Consider the following 8,847-nt stretch of genomic DNA (forward strand, 5'->3'; position numbering starts at 1 on the left):
TGGCTGGGGCAGACCCAAAGAGGTCTCGCAATTTGTGGGGCTGGGTCTCCCTCCCCGGGGTCTCCCCTGGGGCCTATTCCGGAGAAACGAGATGGGTAATCTTCCAACGCCCTCCCTCTTCCCCAGGCGCCATTACACGGTGTTTGAATCATGTTATCAAGAGCCGGGCGCTGGTTCGGGTCCGGACCCCAAACTCTAAGGGCATGTTCTCCACCCCTGGTGGGGAGCACACGTGGTGACCTAGGAGCCAGCCCATGCTGCTTCTTCTTTTGTGAGTCCTCCCCCGAGGATATTTTCCCCATTACTTTCTAGAGGGAGTGGAGGGGAGGAAGGGCGTGGGGGGTGGGGAGAGAGAGAGAAGAAACATGGATGTGAGAGAGACATCGATGGGTTGCCTCCTGCAGGGGCCTGACTGGGGCCGCAGATGGAGCCTGCAACCGAGGCACGTGCCCTTGACCGAGACTTGAACCCACGATCCTTCACTGCACAGGCTGACGCTCTAACCGCTGAGTACACTGGCCCGGGCAAGCCCACGTTTCTTTAGTGTGGCCTCCCTGCTCCCCAGCCGGCGCCCCCTGGTTCCGTGGAGGCCGGGGAAATGCCGAGGAGGAGGCGGGTTGGGAACGTGCCTCCATGAGAGCTCGGCCTGACACCGAAGGGAGTCCGGCAATGGTCCAGTCCCCCGACGACGCACAGTCCCCCTTCTTCGCCTTCACGTATTACGGTTTCCACTTCCCCCCAAGGCTTCAAAACAAACGTCCTCTAATAGGCAGCCCTGCCTTGTTGGAAAGATCCACAGAGTTTGAGATTTCCTCCTCTCCTGGTGTGTGCTGGACCGGCCAGTCCTGGGGCTGGCAAAGCTGCCTTGCTCTTTGGCCAACGCCCGTGGTGTAAAGGCTTCCACCGGGGTTGGTGGTAAGCTACCACCTCAATGTCACTGAATGCCAAGTTGGGAAGAGATTCCACAATCCAGGGCGGGCAGGCGGCAGCACACCCCAAGCCCGTCCGAACCCCCAGGAGGGCCGCCTGGGACAGCACAGCGGCCGCGCGCTGGCAGCGCTGGGCCCGTGGCGAGCAGAGCTGCGGAGTCTCCCCAAGCATTTGTGCTTCATTTTAACGCCGGTCCCGTACCTGGGTTCCCTCATCTCTGGCTGCTGGGCACCAACAGGAGGCAGAGTCACCGCGGCGGGGAGCCGATTAAAGACACTGGTCGCCAGCGCTTCGGACCAGTTTCAGCTCCGAGTGGGCATTCTCTGACTCCTCTCCCCTCTGACGGTTACTTTGCAGTCCGGCCTGACTCCACAAGGTCATGTGGAAAGCACTGGAACCCGAAACCAGCGTCGTCGGGAAATTATTCGGCGAGCTTTGATCACAGGAGCGTGTCTCGTTGCATATCCATCATTCCTAAGCAAACAAGCCCGCCCACTCCTAGTCCGGCTGCTCCAGGACCTACCAGTAATTTGACAGGAAATGCTCAACCCAGTTTGCTGGAGGGACTCTAACACACACGCAGGAGACATCCGACGGACGTCATATTGTGGCTGCTGACTTGCAACCAGGTGTCTGAGAAAGGAGGTGGGACCTACCTCGTAAGACGGTTGGGAGAGGAAGGGAATTGATATTTGTCACTAGGCTCACAGTCGGTGCTTTAGAACTGTTTGTTAGGCAAATATAAACAAATAAATCTGACTTCTTAAAATTGAGAACCTAAGAAGTCTCGGACCTGGCAGAAGCAGTCATGTATCACCAGCAAAATCACTGCAAAAGCACATCATTTCTCCCAGGTGCTTTTTCACCAAAGCTTTTTTTTTTTTTTTTTTGCATTTCAGTGAGATGGACCCTCTCAGTGACTGTCCCTTGAGCTGGGCTCCTGGCCTACACAGCCACCCAGCCTGTCGGCATGAGCTCTCACCCTTATAGTTTACGACCCCCTGCAGGCTCTCTCCGAGAGACTTACGCGGCCTAGGCTCCGTCCCTCCCAAGGTGGGCACCAGCAGGCTGCCACCTGCTAAGCATTTTCCTTTTTTGTTGTCATTAATCCTCCCCTGAATATATTTTTCCATGGATTTTTAGAGAGAGAGTGGAAGGGAGGGGAGAGACACAGAGAGAGGAACACAGATGTGAGAGAGACACATTGATTGGTTGCCTCCTACATACCCCTGACCAGGGCTGGGGATCCAGCCTGCAACCGAGGTCCATGCCCTTGACCGTATTTGAACCCAGGACCCTTTCATCTGTGGGCTGATGCTCCATCCACTGAGCCACACCAGCTAGAGCCAAAAGCATTTTCTTATTCACACAACTGCACAACACACACAGAAACGAGGTGGCCCAGTTCTCTGGGGTCCATATCTCACTCCAAATTAATGGCCAGGGCCAGGCGGTGCTCATGGGACTCAGGATTACCAGTCAGGGCCTCATGGAGGTGGGCGAGGGGCCGGAAGGCAAGTATCTGGCAGCCACGGGGCTGACCACAGACTCGTCAGCTCCTGGGCGTGGGAAGGTTGGATAAAGGGAAGAGGTGGATGCTACCAAGCAGGCGCTACGTTTCCAGAGCATGTCTCCATCCCATTGCGAATGGACCGGAAGCCCTGGCTTTCAGCTGCGTGGATCTGTGTCAGCTGGGAAAGACGCCGCCATCCCTGCTCACCAGCAACCAGGAGGTGGCGGGAGGGCCTGCGGCCTCAGCATGGAGCGGGCGGGCGTGCGGGCCTCCCAAACGCACGCGCAGGAAGCTCCTGCCTAGAAATTAAATCCATTTCTCCCTCCTGTGTTTGTTTTGCAACCCGCCCTTGGAAGGGAAGGCTGAGGTGGGAAAGCGATAATTCTGCTGGCGCACCCAGGCTTCAGTTACCAGGCGGAGGAACCCGGGGCCCGGAGCTTCGAAGGAGCCAACCGCAGATGGATGGGTGCTCAGATTGATGGGTGCTCAGGAATGCGGCGCTCGAGCCGGGCGAGCCAGCTGCTGATTTATGTCTGCTCGCAGATTCCCAGGCACTTAGCTTGGCATTCCTTAATCACAGCATGATTGCGGGGCCGCCTTCACCTGGGAGGATGGGGGAAGAGGGTCTGCCTAGTTGGCAGAGCTTTGATAACTTAGCTCAGCAATTTTATATATATACTAGAGGCCCGGTGCATGAAGAAATTCGTGCAATAGGCCTTCCTTCCCTGGCTGCCGGCACCAGTTTTCTTCTGGCACCCGGGACCCAGGCCTTCACTCCGGCCGCAGCAGAGAAGCCAAGCCTCTTCAGTCTTCAGTTGTCTTCAGTCTTCAGTCTTCACTGGGGCCGGAGCCTTCAGTCTTTGCTCTGTGCCTGCATATGCAAATTAACTGACATCTTTATTGGGTTAATTTGCATATTCATCTTGATTGGCTGTTGGGCGTAGCGGAGTGACACCCATTTGCACGTTTCCCTTTTATTAATGTAGATATTATTGATTTCAGAGAGACAGGAACATCAGTGATGAGAGAGAATCATCGGTTGCTGCCTCCTGTATGCCCCACATTGGGGATCAAGCCCACAACCCAAGCATGTGCCCTGACTGGGAATCGAACTGTGGCCTCCTGGTTCAGCGATTTTTAACCAGTGTGATGTAAGAATGTTTAAAACGTGCACTACTATTTGGTCAGGGGCACTGACCTCTTTTCCCTTAGATTGTCAAATAAAAAAGTGACAACAGCCAACACAACAATACCTGTCCAGTGTGAATGAATCAACATTATACCTATTTTGTGTGTATGTGTCCAATCAGCAAAAAGTATATTTCCTGGTGTGCCACAGAAGCTTATTAATTAATCAATGTGTGGCACAGCATGAGGAAGGTTGAACATCGCGGACTTAGCGCTTTCCCACGATGCTGGGGGTAAAGCATTTTATGCATGGAGAGCGGCAGCGCCCAGTCCCGTCTTTTCCCTCTTGCCCCGTGTAGAGCCTCCTTGGCTCCTGTTAACATGCAAAAGGCTTTCTTCCCAGGAGCCTGCAGTCGTCCGGCCGTGTGTACCTCTGTCCCAGGGGTTCCACTCAGGGCGGTTTGAGCAAAACCAGCTCAGCCTCTGGATTCACAAAGGGGGATGGAGGGAAATGGACGTATCCCCGGGATCAGCCAACGCCGTCTTCTTTCCATCATCTGTTTCACTCAGAGGACACTTAGCACCTAATGTCACAGCTACTATGTCAGAGGTGACCCGAGTGGCACCAAAGGGCCCAGTTGGACGCATCCCTCAGTGTCAGAGACCAGCGCTCCTCTCACTCCCTCCTGGGCGGTGGTCCCGGGCGCTGAGCCGCCTTGTGGTTGGGAGGTTTCCAGCGGCCGAAGGGGGAGAGGCCTGCGAAGGAGTGAACTGCACACCCAGCTGCGGACGGAGAAGACGAGATTCCTGGCGAGGATGCCTCTGGGAGCTGAGCTGTCCATCCAGGGCTCTGATGGATGTCGGAGGACCTGCCAGAGGCCGCTCTCCAGCCGGGGAATGCAGGCTGGGGCTGGCACCACTGAGCGAGGTGCCCCGGGACCAGCGCCAGGAGGTAGAACATGCTCGCGCCACCCCCCCACCACGTGTCTAAGGCATGAAGGGGAAAAGTCAGTGTACGGAATGTGTAAATGATCATAAACACATCCGTGCGGATTTAACTGGGAGCATCTGCCACGGACAGTGTCTGACTGGATGGTCCCTCGTCCTCGGTGAAATCAGACACAGCCACGTGGTGCCGAGGGAGCCGGCTCCCACGCACGTGGGTGTCGCACAAGTGTCTCTATGAGGCTGTGATCTGCAACGCACAGGGAGCTTCTTGCCAGCCTGGAGCCGATGCACCCGGGCCTGTTAGCTGGGCTTTAGCTGAGCGAGGCTGGCTGCTTTGGTTTGGTTAGGGGGTCGCTGTGTGCCTCCAGCTCTGGGGTCATCCGATCTGTGAGAGGGGGGTTGGGGGGGGGCTTGTGTGTGTATGAACTGGATGAGCTCCCCAAACAGCAGGGAGCACCCTAAGGGCCACCACGCAGCCTTCAAATTCACGTGGCCCATCGCATGGGGCCCCGTGGGCGCCCTGCCCTCCCTCCGCAGGGCTGGGCTCGGAACCACTTCCCCAGCCACGGAGCCCACACCCCTCACACGGGCCCATGGTGACCAGAGATCGGGGAGCACTGGGTCTTCTTAGCACCTCCCTAGCTGACACAGATTTATTACGCCCCTCCCACAGCCCATGGTCATAAGTGGGAGTTGGTATCATTTCTTTTCTTTTTAATCTATTTTTATTGATTTCAGAGAGGAAGGGAGAGGGAGAAAGAGAGAAACATCAATGATGAGAGGGAATCATTGATCAGCTGCCTCCTGCACACCCCACACTGGGGATCAAGCTCACAACCTGGGCCTGTGCCCTGACCAGGAACTGAACCGTGACCCCCTGGTTCATAGGTCGATGCTCAACCACGGGGCCACACCGGCCGGCTTCATTTCTTATCAGCCTGTGAATTTCAAGTCTGGCTGAATTCCTTTTCCTGTACCTCACAGTGGGGAGTGGGGAGTCCTTTTTAATCAGACACTTTGGAAGCAAGGCCATAACATACAAAGTTAGTATATAATTATCAGTTATATTTTCATATGCCTCTAACAAATGCTTAAAAATTAAAAAAATTAAAAAAATAGTACCATTTACAATGCCACTGAAAGCGTTAATACCTAGGAATAAATCTACTGGGAGATGTATAAGACCTCTGCATAAAAACATCCAAACATTTCTGAGAAAAAACAGAAGAGACCTAAATAAATGAGATGTTTCCACATTCATTGATTGGAAGACACAATATTGTTAAGATGGTTCAACACAGTCTCTATAAAAATCTCAGCAGGCTTTTTCTTTCTTTTTAATCCTCACCCAAGGATATTTTTCCATTCATTTTCAGAGAGAGTGGGAGAGGGAAAGACAGAGAGAAATATTGATGTGAGAGAAACACATCGATTGGTTGTCTCCTGGGGCCCAGGCTAGGGAGGAGCCTGCAACCAAGGTACGTGCCCTTGACAGGAACCGAACCCGGGACCTTTCAGCCCACAGGCTGATGCTGTACCCCCTGAGCCAAACTGGGTAGGGCCCAGCAGGCTCTTTTTGACTAAATAAGATTCCAAAAGGATCTACAATATTCAAAATAATTTTGATTAAAAAACAAACAAACTTGGGGGACTTATACCTGTGATTCCAAGATACAGTCTAAAACTACAGTAGTTGAGACAGTCGGCTGTTGGCATAAAGACCCGCATATAAAGCAACTGAATAAAACAGATCGATAGACCGACACATAGTTTTTCCAGAGAGATGCCAAAGTAATTCAAGGAGAAAGAAAAGTCTTTGTGATAAATATTGCTAGAACTGAATATGCCCTATTTATGCAATGGAATATGACACAAAAACAAAAAAGAATGAACTATTGATATGCTCAACAACACATTCTCAAACACATGCCAAGCACAAAAGCCAAACTCAAAGAAGTTCCTACACTTTGATTAGGGGAATCCACATAAAGGCAAAACCGATCTTCCTGCACACATCCATGAGGAGGTGAGGGGGAGGTGGGGAGAGGGGACTGTCCATGAGGAGGTGAGGGGGAGGTGGGGAGAGGGGACTGGTGGGAGAGAGTTCGGGGAAATGTCTGATGTAATGAAAAAAGTTCTGTCTTCTTTTGAAGGGTGATTCCCAGGTATCTACCATCTCAAAGCTCATTGAGTCGAGTACCTGATATCTATCCATCTTATCTATGTTAGTCACACCTAATTATCACTTTTAAAATGAGAAATGGAAAATTAGTAGGGGAGGGAGATTTAATTAGCGAACGGCCCTCACATCACATCGGTCCTCCCCTTCCTGAATGCTTTCCAGAACACATGTCTTGTGACGGGGATGGCTTATTCTGCATGACTTTGTTTTTTAATCCTCACTGGAGGAGTGAGTATATATTTTCCATTTTGAGAGAGAGAGGAAGGGGGGGGAGGGGAGAGAGAGAGAGAGAGAGAGAGAGAGAGAGAGAGAGACATCGATTGGTTGCCTCCCGCACGGGAGATGGGGGATCGAACCTGCATCTGAAATACGTGCCCGTGACTGGGAATCGAACCCGAGACCCTTTGGTCCTCAGGCCGACAGTTAAACCAACTGAGCAAAACTGGCCAGGGCTGGGAGAGACAGTTTTAAGAAATAAAGTCATATTCAGCAAGAAAAATCAAACTGAAAAACAGACATCCCCATCTCTCCCTTAGAATAGGCTGGGTAGAGCCTGCCGCCAGGCTATCTTACAGAATTCTGTATACCAGGTTCTCTTTTCATAGAACTGAAGGTTCTGCTTTTGCAGGTGAATCCAGATTCCTCGCATCAGCCATGCTGAGTGTTTGTTGTCTCATTTGACACCAGACAATGCACGGGGGCCCCTTAATTCACCTCTGACTTCTCCCTTGGGGTCTACCAGCTCTAACTGACCCTGAGACTTGCCGTCAGCCTGTGACAATCAGCCCAGATCACTGATCACGTGAGTTAAGCCCTTACCTACTAATGCCAGGCACTTCCTCATATTAAGATTTGTCCTCACACCTGCCCTACGAGGTAGGACCATCATGATTCCCATTTCACAGACGAGGAAACTGAGAACCAAAGAAGTTACATAACTTACATCTAGTGAGTGGCAGAGCTGGGGTCCGAATCCAGGGAGTTTGCCCCCAGAATCCATGTTCTGAGCCACCGTCTCGTGCAACCTGGCTCGTGTTTTAGCAAAAGGGAGTGAATGAATTGCAGCAGGCAATGCTCCTGGCGTGGGGTCTGATCACGGGACGGCCTTGGGAGGAGGGCAATTTCATGGGTGTGTGTGGCCTTGACATTTACAACGTTGCAGCTGCCGATAAAGTGCCTCTAGGGTTATACCTGCACTCATCACAGAGGGAACATCACCCCCCTTCCTGGTGGGATGAGCTCAGAGCCCCAGCAATTCCTCCGTGGGGGATGCAGTGCCGCTTCTGTGTGGCCTCCTGGGTCCGCACGGCCCAGAAACGTACGGCACGGATCCCTCCTTGGGAACCGATTAGTCTCCATGCACCCCGAGCCTGTGCACCCCCAATCACTGTCCCACGTCCATACTCCGTGGTGAAAAGGCAAACAAACCATCCCTGGTCCCCAAGGAGGCGAGGCCGGGACGGGCTTTGCTGACGTGCCCTAAGTCCAGAACACACATCTTTCCCGTCCGGAACCAGAGGCCTCATGAAACACGCGGCGGATCATCGCTGACCACACAGCCCGCTCCCTAAGGAGATGGTGTTCCTCACCCGCTCCTTCCTTTCCCTTCCCGCTCGCTCTGTTCACTGCCCGCTCTCATGACATAGCCTCCCGCTTGGCAGGGATTCCATCCCCAAGGGAACGCTGAGCAGAGATGTCACTGACAGACCGTCATGCCACTCACCGTGCTGGCGTGTCCTTGGCCGCTCCGGCACTGCGTCGGCACGCGCCCCCAGGTTCCTCCTACACATCGTCCTCAGCCTCTCGCCCAGGTGCCCCTGGCTGCGCCAGGCCTGGCTCCGTCCCGTGCTCTGCCTGACTCACCTCCTATCAGATCACCCGGCCGCCTGGTGGGCCTCTCTCCTGACTCACCACCTATCAGATCCCCCTGGCCGCCTGGTGGGCCTCTCTCTCCTGACTCACCTCCTCCTATCAGATCCACCCGGCCGCCTGGTGGGCCTCTCGCCTGACTCACCACCTATCAGATCCACCTGGCTGCCCGGTGGGTCTCTCTCTCCTGACTCACCACCTATCAGATACACCCGGCCGCCTGGTGGGCCTCTCTCCTGACTCACCACCTATCAGATCCCCCTGGCCGCCTGGTGGG

General features: G+C 53.7%; 1 protein-coding gene across 1 annotated transcript in view; it reads right to left on the reverse strand.

The window, feature by feature from the left end:
- Window positions 1-8,841, reverse strand: part of CLDN14 (claudin 14) — an 81,117-nt gene extending 72,276 nt beyond the window's left edge. The window contains exon 1 of the mRNA XM_015570712.1: window positions 8,425-8,841. The gene's annotated coding sequence lies outside the window, so the exon portion shown is untranslated. The remainder of the gene's footprint in view (window positions 1-8,424) is intronic.
- Between the last annotated feature and the right edge of the window lie 6 nt (window positions 8,842-8,847).

Source organism: Myotis davidii, unplaced genomic scaffold, assembly GCF_000327345.1.
Source record: "Myotis davidii unplaced genomic scaffold, ASM32734v1 scaffold227, whole genome shotgun sequence".
NCBI lineage: Eukaryota > Metazoa > Chordata > Mammalia > Chiroptera > Vespertilionidae > Myotis > Myotis davidii.